The 15828-nt window shown below is 44.4% G+C and overlaps 1 long non-coding RNA gene across 1 annotated transcript; it reads left to right on the top strand.

Moving 5' to 3' along the window:
- Positions 1–888: 888 nt before the first annotated feature.
- LOC105498586 (uncharacterized) lies at positions 889–13765 on the top strand. The gene is made up of 3 exons (XR_011622990.1): positions 889–2790; positions 2972–3105; positions 3472–13765. It is a non-coding gene; the product is annotated as an uncharacterized lncRNA (long non-coding RNA).
- Positions 13766–15828: the final 2063 nt, after the last annotated feature.

The raw sequence follows: 15828 nt of genomic DNA, 5'->3' as shown, positions 1-15828 counted from the left end.
GCTTCCTGATATTTTTCTGGTGTTCCTTTGTGCCTTCATTCCTCACCTTCATCTCTCTTTCTCCTTACCTGCTCCTCTCCCAACCTCTCTTCTTTCTCCCTGCTCCCTCCTCTTCCTAGCTTCTCTACCCTTCCAATGCCAGGCCTAGCTGATTGGATACTCATGGGGGTGTGCACGTAAGTAAACATCCGACTGTCTACAACTATGATCACTCACACTGTTATATAACATGTGTCTGCATCCATCAATGTCCAGATGCCCAAATTGCAGACAGAAGCATTCACGTAATACAAACATCACAGCTAAATATAATGTGTATGAATAGCCTCATACACATTGAATATCACTGGGATAAATGTTCAGTATTATTTAGGAACAGATGGACATGCTCAAAGAAAACAGGCAAAGAGACAGATACTCTATCATTAGTTTTATTATTAAAAGAACAAGAGTATAACAGCATGAAGTCTTTATGGAGCAGCAGGACTTTATTAGGCACCCCCTCCAGGCACCCTTCTTCCCCCTCCCCCATACTTATCAGGGAGACACTCAAATATGACACCCTGATAAACCTACACAAACAAACACACGTACATTCATCTTGGAACAACCCTCCCAGCTCAGTGCTCATAAAACACACAGAAATCCAAGCATAAGACTACAGTTGTGACTGCAATCTATTTTGTAAAAGATGCACTTCTATGCTATGATAGGTAGCATAGAGAGATGATCGCCTGACATTGCTGGCTTTGGAGACTGAGGCAGGAAGTCACAAGCTAAGGAAGTGAGTGACCTCTGGAAGCTGCAAAAGACGAGGGAATGGATTCTCTAGCAGACCGTTCAGAAGGAACCAAGCATTGTGGACACCTTGATTTTTGCCTGGTAAGATTCATTTCAGACTCTAAACTAGAGAATAATAAAGTAACAAATGTGTATTGTTTCAAGCCCCTAAGTTTGTGGTAATTTTTTACAGTATCAATAGGAAACTAATACACAAGATTGCCTTTTCTCCTCCAGTCTCTGGCTCTCTGAGTCTATTTGCACTTCTGTGTTGTTGCACCTTCCAATTTGTCATATTTTCTGGATGTCTCTGCCTCTCGACCTTAGTCTCCTGTTATCTCTTTTCCTTCATTGTCCTGGTTTATTCCCAACTCCAAGGCCTCTCAGGATCTTTTTGGATCTGGGCTTGAAGTACTAGAGGAATATCTCTGAGACTCCTCAAGAACCTCAATTGTCATCAATCCAAGTGCCTAGCCATGGCCCTCATGGGCTTGTCAGTGGTTAACAGCTTCAGTTGCACATTAGAATTATCTGGGAAACTTTAAAACTCCTGATGCCCAAGTGACACCTCAGACCAATTAAACAGACACTCTAGAGATGTGTCCCAGGTATCAGTACTTTTAAAAGCTTTCCAGATGGTTCCAGTGTTTAGCTAACAGGGGAACCATGGTCTTGAACGGTGGATGTTCATGTGAACCTGTCACTCTATTTTGCTCCTTGTGCCCTGGCTGCAGTGCTTTCTATTTGTTGTTCCCTGAGCGTGCCACTGCTGCTGCAGCTGTACTGCCTTTGCACTCGCTCTTCCCTCTACTTGGGCCCCTGCTCCTCCAGAGCCTCACATGGCTTTCTCCATTTTCTCACTCATGTCTCAACCCAAACGTAACATTCAGAGAGGACTTCTTTTACCATCTGTATCTCAAGTGGTCTATCTCAAAGACATTCACTACATATTTACCCATATTTATTATCTCCATGGTATTTATTACTGTCTGCAATGATCTATTTATGAACTTTTGATCTGTCTCTGTCCAATAGAAGGTAAGTGAACAGGGACCTAAACTTTATGTTCACTGCTGCTTTCCCTGCACCTAGAATAGCACCTGGCACACAGTGAGTCTTAGGCCCAGCTGTTGAATTGCTCATTTACAATCTGAGAGGGTCATTTGATTGACTCTACTTAGACCTTCTTATCCTTCTCAACCAATAGTCATGCCTCACTGGCAGATTCCAGGCACGGTGCTGGGAAACACTCATGTGATATAAGACATATGGTGCTCAGTCTGGCTAGGAAGCTCATGACTAGTTGTCATTTACCTTCCATAACCAGATGGTGAGGATTCCTGCTAACAAAGCATCAGCTCAGCCTTTACGTCCTGGTTACAATGAGTTCATACCTAATGGTTCCAGGACACCAGTAAGGGAAAAGGCATTTGGAGACAGACCCTGCCTGGAAACAACTCACTTCTTAAGACCTTCTCCCTCCCTTTCCAGAATCCCTAACCACTCTACACTTGATCCTCTAACCACCCCCGAGTTCATTCTATTTCCAGAGAGCCGGAAGGGTGGATGTGATTTTATGTGTGTCGGCTTTGCTTGGCTTGTTCCAGTTGACCATGACGGGATCCTGTCTCTCTGCTAGGATCCACCTCTTCCTTCCTTAACATAGGTGCCTCCCAAATAACTGTTCCCACCCCTTTCCACCTCCTTCCAGGACTCCTACTTGTGGTGTTGTGGAGTGTGACAGCTCGATACCCATGCATGGCACTAGGGAATGTTAGAGGTGGGACAGGCCTTCACCCATCCCTTCTTTTCCTTCTCTTCATTTTTTTCCTTCTATCCTTTTATTTATCCTTCAGTTTCTCTCCTCCAAATTAGCAACATCCTCATGCTTTTAAAAGCCCCACAAGTCTTTAGAAGCTTTCAAGAGGAAGAGATAAGTATGAGGAGGAGTTTGGGAGACTGATCACAGGACAGTCATGGTTCCTGCCCTTAGGAAGTGTAATAAGCCAGGTAAAGTGTATCCATCATCAACAAAATTTAGCATTATTGAATTGGGGTGTGTAATAAGGCAGATGAAGTGTATCTATCATCAACCTAAATCTGTCATTACCAAATTTAAAGGGGCAGTGAGGGGGGAAGAGTGAGTGAGGTTTCTGTTGACAGCTTGAAGGACAATTGGGAATCATTTCAGGAAGTCTTCCAGGAGGAGGTGACCTGTAAAAGAAAGGAAGGTTGTGTTGAGTGGAAGAGAAGTGAAAAGGCCTGAACAAAGAATGTGAAGCATCTCTGGGGAGAAAACTGGATTGGGAAAAGAAGGCCTAGGAGGTAAGAAATCCAAATGAAAGAGACCATATTTCTTTCTCAATTCCCACTCACTGTGCCCTTCCCAAAGATTTTCTTCAATCTCGATTGTTTCTATAATGACTCATTTTTTAAAGGACTTGGATGTTTACACTATGCTTTAACATAACTGGAAATTCTATTAGACCAGAGCAGTTTTCCTATACAACTACTCCAAGGACTCTGAGTAAAAATTGCCCTGATGTGGGAGGCAGTTTTAGGAGGAGTGGCTTGAGGTAGGGATAGAGGAAGAAGATCCAGCCAGATTAATCCAATCAATCTTGATACTCAAATACATGACTATGTTATAGAAATGTCACCTTCACAGTCCATTCTCTCTTTTAACCCTAGAACAGCTGTAAGGCCAAGTCCAGCCATGTTACAGTGAGGCCTCTGGGATTCTGGCGTGGTAAGGGATTTGACTAGGCTCAAACAACCGGCAAGAGGCAGAGCTGGGACTGAAATTCAAACCTGCTGGCTCCAAAGTCTGTATTGTTTTCCTTAAATATTAATTTCTTTATTTTGAGACTTTATTTTCTCTTTTCTGTCCCTCCTGGAAGCCTCCTTCCTTTCTCTGCCTTTAAATTTCTGCTTAGGGCTAACGGTTTCTCTGAAATGTTGCCCATCCTTCAAGTTCATCCTAGGTGCTCACTTACTCTCTTTCCTTCTAACAACACACTTGTCAATGTCACTGATATTTCTATCCATCATTTAAATTCTCCCTTAAACGTTCACTATTTGTCTTCTCAATTTTCTCAAGGCCTTCTTGTTCACCAAGCCCTTAGCACTTTCCAGTTTGTTTGTTTGTTTGTTTGTTTGTTTGTTTGTTTGTTTGAGATAGAGTCTCGCTCTGTCACCAGGCTGCAGTGCAGTGGCATGATCTCAGCTCACTGCAGCCTCTGCCTCCCAGGTTCAAGCGATTCTCCTGCCTCAGCCTCCCAAGTAGCTGGGACTACAGGCATATGCCATCACACCCAGCTAATTTTTGTATTTTTAGTAGAGATGGGGTTTTGTCATGTTTGCCAGGCTGGTCTCGGACTCCTGACCTTAGGTGATCTGCCTGCCTCAGCCTCCCAAAATGCTGGGATTTCAGGTGTGAGCCACTGCACCTGGCCAGCAGTTTCCTTTTAAGAGCTGTGCATTCACTCGTCCATTCATTTAATCATTCAACAACTATTTACTAAGCACCTACTATGTACCATGCATTGTTCTAGGAGTTAAGAACAGTGGAGAACAAGCCAGTTATAGTCCCTTGTCCTCTGGTAATTTAGATTCCACTGAAAAAGGCCAACAATAAGCAAGTAAATAAATAAATTAACAAGATAATTATAGATTGTGATCAGTGCTTTGAAGAATACAAAGTGGGTAATATAAGAGGAATTAACTGGAGGAGGTGTGCACTACTTTTAATAGGATGTTAGAAAAAGCTCCTTTGAGAAGGTGATGAGAGGGAGCCGCAGTGAGAAGAGTTGGGGGAGAGCAAAAACAGCAGATGCAAAGGCCCTGAAGTGTGAAAGATCTTGAATGTACGAAGTGTAATACAATGGTTTGATGTGAGATTGGAGAGGTACTAAGAGCCAAGCTGTGTAGGACCTTAGGGACCAGGATAAGGAGTTGATCTTTGTTCTAAGAGCAATGGAATGACACTGAGGAGCTGTAAGTGTGATATTTACATGGTCTAATCGATTGATTGATTGACTGATTGATTGATTGTAGAGATGGATTCTGGCTGCGTTGCCCAGGCTGGTCTCAAGCTCTTGGCTTCAATCAATCCCCCACCTTGGCCTCAGCTCCCAAACAGCTGAGATAATAGGCATAAGCTACCACACTCAGCATGATTTATGTATTTTGAAGCTCATTTTGTCCTAGTAGTCTTTTCTCTCAGTTTTCTTTTCTAATTCCCATCCCCCTTCACATTGTTTACATTCAAGATGATAATCTCATTTCCATGTCCACTTCCCCATCAGGGAGAATAGGTCTTCCAAACAAGTTATTTATTATCCCGTATAAGGATCGCTAGTAAGTGCACCAAATGTAGCTAATTTTTTTCTGGCTCCCACCTCTATTAAATACTTCAAAGAATCATAGATTTGTAGAATGTTAGAGTTGAAGGGAACATTAACAATGTGTAGTCTAGCCCTTACAATATGGATAAGAAAATTGATGCCCAGAGAGATGACCTAGCTGGTGCGTAAGTAGGGAAAACTTTCTGATCCTCATCCCTCAAGAATGCAGGAGCACGTTCCTTCCTGTCTTTTAGGCACCTATTTCAATTAAGAAAAAAATATTGGCTGGGCGCAGTGGCTCATGCCTGTAATCCCAGCACTCTGGGAGGCTGAGGCAGGCAGATCACAAGGTCAAGAGATCGAGCCCATCCTGGCCAACGTGGTGAAATCCCATCTCTTCTAAAAATACAAAAGTTAGCTGGGCATGGTGGCACATGCTTGTAGTCTCAGCTACTCAGGAGGCTGAGGCAGGAGAATTGCTTGAACCCAGGAGGTAGAGGTTGCAGTGAGCCAAGATTGTACCACTGCACTCCAACCTGGCGACAGAGCGAGACTCCATCTCATTTAAAAAAAAAAAAAAAAAAGTCAGGATGTCCTAACTGCATTCTTGGCTTCAAGGTCAATCACCATAGGTCGGTAGTGCTGCAACTACTGCTAGCATAGCGGCCACTGGCCCAGCTGCCCTACCGCCATGGACATTTCATGTTTATTGGGGCTCATCCATGCTCTTCTATCGGAAAATAGGCTCTATCTCATTTCTGCATTTCAAATCTCATACAAATACATTTAGTTGGAAGGACTTAATTCATGTCCAGAATCCTAGCTCCAAAGACTCTGAGAAATAGAGTTTTTTACTTTTCAATCTCTTCAATAGAAAGGAAGTGAGGTCAATCCACATATGTAGGGTTGGCAGATAAAATGCAGAACATCCAGTTAAATTTGAATTTCAGATAAACAATGATTTTTTAGTATAAATATCTCCCAAATGCTGTATGGGGCATACTTACACAAAATAATTGTTTATTATTTATCTGAAATTCAGATTTAAATGGACATCCTGTACTTTTATTTGATAAATCTGACATTTTAACAAATATCGAGCACAGAGACTGAGAGCAGAAGTCCTTAATTTAGGTGGGGGACATTGAGGAAGGCCCATCTTCCGAGGTGATATTTAGGGGGAGACCTGAGAGATGAATAAGAGATCGTCATGCACAGAGAGGAGAGAAGGGCATTCCAGGAACTGGTAACAGCTTTGCAACAACCTAGAGGCAAGAACAATTTGGGCTAATTTAAGCAAAGTTGACACATGATGAGTTGGGACTAAAGATGGCACAAGATAATAATGAAGACTTAGGCAGAAACTAGAGCAAGCGAGATCTTAAGTTTTAGTAGTGGAATAAACAGGAACGGAATGAGGGAGACCCAGGGTCACTACCTGCTAATGGCATTCCCAGAGTTGTATATGGCAGTCATCCCAAAGAGAGAAAACTATGCCAGTAATTTAGGTGAGAAAGGATGATGGCTTGAGATAGTGGGATCCAGTGGAGCTGAAAATGAGCAGGCCAATTTGAACTGTATTTTGTAGATAGAATTGACAAAAACATTGAAGTGGCCTTTGGGCAATGAGGGAGGGGAAAATCAAGGATGAATTTCTAATTTCTGGAATGGATGACTGTGTAATTGCAAAGCTGTTACAGAAATGGGCGACATTCTTAATGAGTTTTGGATGTTGAGATGGGATCACAAGAGAGGGGGTAGGGACAAAGTGATGCGATATTTTGTTTCAGTTGGACAACAGTCCACAATAACTGCTTCTCCTCTCTGCAGAATATTCCCTAACATGCACTGAGACCTGTTTGCTCTGTCCTTCTCTCCTTCCTCCCTGCCTTCCCCTTCATCATTTTCTCTTTTTTATTCTCCGTCCTTTCTTTCTGCTCTGTAGTCATCCTATTTTCTCGACAGATTCAAAGTCTCAGCCAGTGAGATAGATGGAGTGTAGGCAGCTAGAAATGGAAAGGATTCCTGTGCTTCTGTGATTCACAGTCTCCCAGTGGGCCTTTAAACCATTTAACCTCTGTTGTCCAGACCCCAGGAAGAGGTGAGGCTGGAAGAGGTAAAAGAACTTGGACTGGAGCAGCAGGGGAGGCCCTGGAGGAAGGAGCAGGCATCATCCTCCAGCAAATGGGCAATCCATTAGTCCAAACTCCTCATTTTAAAATTGAAAAAACTAAAGTCTTTGCCCATTTTGAATAAACCAGATAAGAAATTATACAGTATGAAGGAACATTGACACCACTTAGAAATACTAGGGTGTCAAGATGTGACTTGACTCTTGTTAGTTTTGTGACTACAAAGTGAAAACAATTATATCAAAAAAATTGTTTTAGGGATGATAAAAGTAATTTATATTTATTCATCCAAAAATACTTATTAAGGACCTACTATGTGCCAGATACAGTGTTGAAAGATGGGGACTCAGTGGAGATCAACACAGACAGGAACCTGCCCTCATGGGAATTAAACTCTAGTGGGGAAAACAGCTCATTAACAAATAATTAAGTGGAATCTATGGTAGGTACCATGAAGCAACATAAAGCTGGGAAGAAAGATACAAATACTAGCATAGTTTTCTCTCTTTGGGATGACTGCCTATACAACTCCGGGGAATGCCTTTAGCAAGTAGTGGCCCTGGATCTTCCCCCATTGCACTCTTGCCTATTCCACTACTAAAACTTAAGTTTTTGCTTGCTCTAGTCTCTAAGTCTTCATTATGATCTTGCGCTATCTTTACTCCCAACTCATCATGTGTCAACTTTGCTTAAATTAGCCCAAATTGTTCTTGCCTCTAGGTTGATGCAAAGCAAAGCTGTTAGTGTGCCTGGAATGCCTTTCTTTCCTCTCTGAGCATGAAGATATCTTATTCATCTCTCAGGTCCCTCCTTAAATATCACCTAGGGAGATGGGCCTTCCTCAACGCTGGATGGAGTGCTGGATGGAGTAGACAGAGTTACAATCTCAATAGATTCTATTTGAGCAAAGATTTGAAGGTGGTAAGAGAAGTCGTCAAGTGCTTATCTGAAGGAAGGATCATCCAGATGAAAGGAAAGGCAGAGGCAGAGGCAAAGGCTGTGGTGCTGAAACTGCTCATGTGTTTGGGATTTAACATGAGGCCATGTGGCTGGGCCAGAGGGAGCAGCAGGTGTGGAGTAGGAAGTCAGATAGGCGACTGACCGACTGTGCAGGGCCTTGTCATTGTCAGGACTTTCTTCGGTACTGGGTGAGGTGAGCCTGGCAGGGATTGGAGGTGGTGGGAAGGGACTGCTTTCTGAACGTGAGTTTCTGCATTGGTTGTGGAGTGTGAGAGCAAAGGAGGGGGCAGGAAGCTCTAACGAGTTTGGCCCCAGCACGGGGAGGCTGGAGCTGCCAGTGACTGCAGTGGGAAGAACTGTGAGGAGCTGGCCTGGGCAGGAGGACCAGGGTGGCATGTTGGACATGTGAAGCCAGGAGGCCTGTGGGCCATCCAACAGCGCTGTGAACTATGCAGCCCAATGTAAGCATATCTGAAATTAGGAGTGGTGGAGAAACAAAAAGAACAAGGATAGTTCATATTAACACAGTAATAATTTTGTAATTTTATAATTTTCAAATCATTAAAGATTTTACTACTTTCTTAACTACTCCAGGAGCTTGTGTCACATTCCAGTCACAGGGAGGAAACTGGGGGCCATGCAGGGTAAAGGTCAAAGCCTGCATGCTGGGACTCAAGTGCTTCTTCCCCAGCAGTGTTAGAGCACCGACTCTCAGGAACACAGAGACTTGAAGAGAGTGTCTGGGTCGTGGACTGTGAGTCAGAGAAACCAAGCCAGGGGCATGCAAGGCAGCACAAGGCAGAGCAGGGGAACCCAGCAAGGGAGGCGGCAACACAGAGTGACCTAGAAAAGCCTGATGAACTGAGAGCCAGCCCACAGCAGTCCCCATGTGCCTCTGCGTCTTGGTCCACATGACAGACTCTCCCTCCCTTCCTTCCTTCCTCTCCTCTGGTGACCAGTAGCCAAAACATCACCGGCACGCTGCTGGCATCCAGCCTGCCAATTAGTTCAGGGGCCACTCCCTCTGACTGCCTCCTGAGCCTCAGATGTTACCTCCCCCGTCTCCCAAACACACCCCTCCAGCTCTGTCCTGCCTGCCCTGAATCTCTGGAAGGAAAACTGGCCCCGGGACCTGCCTCGGACTCTCTGGCTCCCCTCATCCAGCCCCTCCCTCCGCAGAGGACGGTATCTCGCACACTTTTATCTGCCATTTCTGGGCACCTCTGTGAGCGTCCTTGAAACTAGCGCTTGATAGAGTTATCCACGCCCATGTGAGGCTCCCCTGTCCCCTGGGTGGCATATGTGGCAGGAGAAGCAGGGAGGAGCTTCAAGGAAGCAGAGGAAAGGAACCTATAAGAGCTCTTGGGATGGCTTCCAGGAAGCTGTGAAGATAGAGCCATGCTGAAAGGAGAAAGGCAAAGGCTACAGAGAAGTGAACACTGAAGAGAAATTAGACAAGAATAAGGCCTACAAAGTTAGAGGAAGGGAATGGGAGGGCAAAACAACAGCACCAGAAAGGAATGAGGAGGCCGGGCATGGTGGCTCATGCCTGTAATCACAGCACTTTGGGAGGCTAAGGCGGGCGAATCACCTGAGGTCAAGAGTTCGAGACCAGCCTGACCAACATGGAGAAACCCCGTCTTTACTAAAAATACAAAATTAGCCGGGCATGGTGGCGCATGTCTGTAATTCCAGCTGCTCGGTGAGGCTGAGGCAGGAGAATTGCTTGAACCTGGGAGGCAGAGGTTGTGGTGAGCCAGCATGCCATTGCACTCCAGCCTGGGCAACAAGAGCAAAACTCCATCTCAAAAAAAAGAAAAAGAAAAAGAAAGGAATGAGGATCAGGAGTTGGGGGGAGAGACATGATCTTACAGAAGGGGCTGGACCTGGGGAGAAGATTTTGTCAGAACTATGGAAAGTTTGATATGAGATTGAAGAAGGAGTGATAGTAATACTTTTTACATTTTTGGAACATCTTCATATATTTTATTTCATCATTCATTCATCATAGATATCATTACCCCCATTTTACAGATCAAGAAACTGAGGCTCAGAGAGGTGATGTGAGTTGCCCGAGATCACACAGCTAGTAAGAATGTACATTCTCCTCTATACCACAGAGCACCTGCTTCTGTATGTGGCATATTAAATAGAAAAATGAGATTAGACATTTAGAAGTTGAGAATTCTCATCCAACTAACACTTATGGGGCACTTTTTATGTGCCAGGCAATATGCTAGGCACTGAAGATACTAAGACACCCTGTTTTCAAAAGACTGACCTTCTGGTTAAGGAGTGATATGAATGGTGCAAACCAGATGGGGGGCGGGGCTGCCCATAGGCTGACGGCTCCTCTGGGAGAGGACAGCTTAGAGAAGTTTTCACAGGGGCTGCCTGGGAAGAAGGGAACTACTTCCCCAGTGGATGGCGGAAGGGGATAGCAGAGGGCATTTCAAGGAAAAGCAAGCAAGCAGTGTGTGGAAGAGCTCCAAGGAGTTGAGATCCACAAAAGAGGGATTTGTAGGGAGCTGGGTGGAAAAGCTACAGAAATAATGGGAAGAACAGTGATATTAATTAAATTCATTATCTGTTTAAAACCATTGCATAGGGCAAGGCATAGTGGCTCATGCCTATAATCCCGGCACTTTGGGAGGCTGAGGCAGGAGGATCACTTAGCCCATGAGTGAGAGACCAGCCTGGGCAACATAGCAAGACTTGTCTCAATGAAAAAAATACTAAGTATTTTTAAAAGGCACAATACATAGCTGTAATAAGAGTTGAGGAGGAATCTTACAACTATAGTGTTACTGGAGACAAAGGGTGTTTCTCCATTATGTTGTGGTGATGGGAACTTAAATCTTAAATGAGATAAGGATATATTTAAGTCTTCCTATATGCCAGATGGCATGCAAAATGGTTTTATATACATTATGTAATTGAATTCATGTAACAGTTAAAAATAGTGAAGATGACCTATTTGGGTTGACATGAGAAGATCTATAAGATCATGGTTAAAAGAAAAAGTGCAGAACATTATGTGCTATAAATTGTGATCCATAGTAAAGAAACACATACAGGGGAAGGGTTTTGGTTAGAGGGAGTACAGAGCCAGGGCAGCCAAGAGAAGGAGGCATGTCTGAGCCTGGCACAGGCTGTGTGCCTGGGGTTGCTGCTGAGAGGGATATGAAGCTTGTCATACTGAGGGCATAACTCAATCCTATTACATTAGGCAAGTCTCAGAGAGTTTTCAAGTGGAAGTGAAACACACTCTGATGACACAGGTTGTAGAGATTGTTCTGTCTGCAGGTGAAGAATAGATTGGAGACAGGAGGAGAGCAGTCAGGTAGGAGAGACCCGAGGGGGTGGACAAGGCTGGCCCCTGGAAATGGAGTCGAGGGAGAGGAAGCAAGGGTGAGAAATTGGGCTGAGGAAGTGAGTGGGTGACAGATCTTCACATGGCTGGTTGGGGGGGAAAAAGGAACACAGAATACAATTAGATTATTTTCAGGATTTTAATTGCAGTTATACATGCAAATAAAAAGTCAAACAAGTAGATGAGTTAATTTTTTTAAACGGCAGTCCTCACCCCCACCTCCACTACTTTCAACTCTTTTAGCTGTTTTGGCGTTCACCTTCACATCTGTAAATATGAGGATTATATTATTACTATTTACTCTTCTAATTTTAGGCGTTATCTATTATTGATTTTCTGTTATGAAAGATATAACTTTTTCTTATTACCACAACCTCACTTGGTCCCACAAACACACATCCTCACTATTTCCACTGTCCCTGGTTTATAGCTATTTCAAAAATACATACATACATACACACACACACAAACACACACACACACACATTTCTATGTGTATAAAACACAGATGTGTACATACACAGAAACATGTCCTGAAGGATCAAATCAAAGTAGGATTCAGGAAGATCATAGCTAAAGAAGACTTTCGGCTGGCGCGGTGGCTTATGCCTGTAATCCCAGCATTTTGGGAGGCCAAGGTGGGCGGATCACCCGAGGTCAAGAGTTCAAGACCAGCCAGACCAACATGGCGGAACTCCGTCCCTACTAAAAGTACAAAAAATTGGCCGGATGTGATGGTGGGCACCTGTAATCCCAGCTAGTTAAGAAGCTGAGGCAGGAGAAGCCCTTGAACCCAGGAGGCTGAGGTTGCAGTGAGCTGAGATGCGCCACTGCACTCCAGCCTGGGTAACAGAGCAAGACTTCATCTAAAAAAAAATGTTTTTTCTTTTTTTTTTAAAAAGAAGATTTGAACCAAAAGGAAGAGAAGCACAAGACAAGAGGCCATGAAAAAGCAAGCCGTGCATTGTGTGAGTATGTGTGTGGAGGGCAGGGATGAGGAACATTTCAGAACAGAATCAATTCAGCCTTGTGCAGAAAGGAATAATGAAGGCAGGAGGCAGCAACTTCAGGGCTGTCTGATTTGAAGGAAATCTTAAAGGCTTTATCAGGAAAGGGGAATCACTAACAGTCAGACAGAAGCACCAGACTGAATGAAAAAAGATCACAGCCCCATATCCTTAGAGAGTGTCTTCAGAGACCTCAGGTGCCCAAGCATCTGCCATGCTGTTGATTTATTCTGCAGTGAGTCACTGGATCCCTGAAACTAGGGGCAAGGGTGAGATCATCACCCCAGAAGGCAGGGAGCAGAGACAACAAGGCCCTTGGGGTCCAGGGAGCTGAACCCGTCTGGTCAGAGGCCACTGTCACAAAACCAACAAAGAATTCATATCTAATAGGTTTTCCTCAGGGCTCAAATGAGTAGGTTTGGGAGTCACCGGGAGTCTGTGATACCAGGCAGGATGACAAACAAAAACAGCCAGCCAAGAAAACAAGCTTCAGAGTGTTTGCCCTGGTAGAACAAGGGATGTCTAGGTAGAAGCCTGAGAGAGGTCCCAACCAAGGCCACTGGCTCCTCCCTCCCCACAACTCAGAGCCACCAGGGACCTGGGCCATCTGTCCCCTTTCATGACCATGGAGGCTGAAAGTGTCAGCACTGTGACCTGGAATTATATGCCTGGACTGGGGAGGTGGACACCTTGGAAATAAACTCCAGACCCTCTATTTGAAAAGTTTTGTGGCTGGGAGTGGTGGCTGAAGCCTGTAATCCTAGCACTTTGGGAGGCCGAGGCAGGCGGATCACGAGGTCAGAAGATCGAGACCATCCTGGCTACGGTGAAACCCCGTCTCTACTAAAAATACAAAAAATTAGCCGGGCGTGGTGGCGGGCGCCTGTAGTCCCAGCTACTCTGGAGGCTGAAGCAGGAGAATGGCGTGAACCTGGGAGGCGGAGCTTGCAGTAAGTTGAGATTGTGCTACTACACTCCAGCCTGGGTGACAGAGGGAAACTCTGTCTAAAAAAAAAAAAAAAGCTTTTTGCATTGAGCAGGATTCTGCACACGTATATACACATGCCCCAACTCCACTAATTCATCTTTTTCCCAATTCCCCACCTAAACCCTGAGAGAAAAAAAAAAAAAGAGCAGCCTCTGACATTCAGAAGTTGGCCTAACACAGCTAAACCATGTTATTCACCTATTAGGCATATACTATATTACAGAATACCAATCTCAGACAAGTTTACTCTTAGACCTTGATAAAGTGAGACAATGTAAGGTTGCTTCATAAGTTTTTCTGAGCACAGACCCAAAAAAAGGTCACTGTGCCACCCACAAAATACCAAACACCCCTTCTCTTGGCTAACAGAAATGTTTGCTACTTCTTTACCAATTATAGTTTTCCCCTCTTTTTAGTCTTCCCTCCCTATAGAAAATATTTATTTGGATATTCATTCACAGAATGCTCTGCTTTCTAGCAGCATTAATCTAGAGCAAACCCCCACTTCCTTAGACTTTTCACCAAATCACCTAACCAAGACCCAAATCCTATCACAGTTTTTTTCCTAACACTCTTATTGAGATGTCCCTCACTCCCCGTGGGGTACATTCTTCCTTGCTACAAGGAGTAATAAACTCAGCGTGTTTAATGACCATTATGTTCCTGGGGGGTCTTTGGCTGGAAAATACAGATAACACTCAGTGTTCTTTGCTTCCTTCTTAACCCTCTGGGATCTGCATTGAAGACCTGGCCCCATGTTGTGTGGGAGAAGCCAGTACAAAGGCAGGAGGTGCTCTTAGAGAGGACAAAGCCAGTAACGCATTCACTCAACAAATATTTATGGAGCACCCACACATGTCACAGACTGTTCTAGGTGCCAAGGACAATAGACAAATAAAGCAGGATCCCTGAATTTTCAGGAAGCTCTCAATCGGAGTAGAGGTGAGAAACACACATAAACAGATCATCTTGATTTGTGGACATTAGTGCAGTGATCAAGCTAAGCCCTGGGGACTGCTGTGTGCTCATAGTGGTGGTGCCTAAACTAGTGTCGGAGACAATGGGGGGATCAAGAAAGGCTTTCAGGGAAGGAGGCATTTGAGGCCCTGGAAGGCTGAAGACAAGCTAAGAAAAAGGAACAATGAAAGCGGATCAGGGAGATGTAAACAGTGTGGTGAGTGGGGAATTTTAGGCAATTTGAGCTTTTTAGAGTGAAAAATGGGAAGCAGGTCGGGGCAGGGGTTAGGCTGAAGGCATGCCAATGTGGAGTTCAAGCTTTATCCTTTAGAGAAGGGGGGCATTACTGAAAGTCCAACAAGTTCTAACATGACCAGATTATATTTTTAGAAATCATTTGAATATCTGCAGCTTACTTTAAAATACAAAAAATTATAAGATGAATAGAAGGATGAAGGAATGGATCAATGGAAACATATTTGATAAAGCAAATATAGTAAAATGCTAATGATAAAATCTAGGTGGTGGTATTTGGATGGTCACTGTAAAATTCATTCAACTCTTCTGTCAGAAGATTTTCAAAATAAAATTTTAGAAAAACATAGACTTTGGCCTGGGTAATGGAAGATGGATTGGGCAGAATAAGTCTGGAGGCAGGGAGATGAGAAAGGCAACTGTCATAATCCAGGTGAGGGCTGATCTAGACAGTGCTAGGAGGAAGGTGGGTGGAGTCCTGTGGTAGGCGCTAACATCAAGGAGGTTGGGGCCTCAAGGACTGTGAGAATGAGGAAGAGAAAGAGTTGAGGATAACACCTAGGTTGGGTGACTGGGTGGGGGTTGGTAGCAACAATGACTCGAAAACAGGCAGCAGGAACAGGTCTGGGAAGGGGGACAAGATGACTTCATGACCCCAAAGTTTCTGTGGGAATATGCTTTGGGAGCTCGCAGACTCCTGCCTCCCCAAGGGGGCCACTCTGGTGGGGAAAAGGCTCAGTTCCGTGGGTCTTCATCTCTTGACACTTGCCCCAGTTTTCACTGGATTTCCCTGGGAGTGGAGTGGCTCTTACTCTCCCTCCCTAGGGAGCAACTCTTCCACCCTCCTAATGACTTCTCCGCTCCTACCATGCCTTTTCCTCTTTCAGCTTTTGAAAACCATTTTTCTCCTTTCTTCGGTTTTCCAGGTCAGATACTCAAATCTGACCCTCCCTGGAGAATATATCCACTATCTATTTTCCCTTCTCCTCATCTTAGCCTCCCACAAGTGTTGCCCTTGGCTCTCTTTTCC

Source organism: Macaca nemestrina, chromosome 5, assembly GCF_043159975.1.
Source record: "Macaca nemestrina isolate mMacNem1 chromosome 5, mMacNem.hap1, whole genome shotgun sequence".
Lineage (NCBI taxonomy): Eukaryota > Metazoa > Chordata > Mammalia > Primates > Cercopithecidae > Macaca > Macaca nemestrina.
Note: the sequence above shows the minus strand (reverse complement) of the source record. Positions and strands in the feature narration are given on the sequence as shown.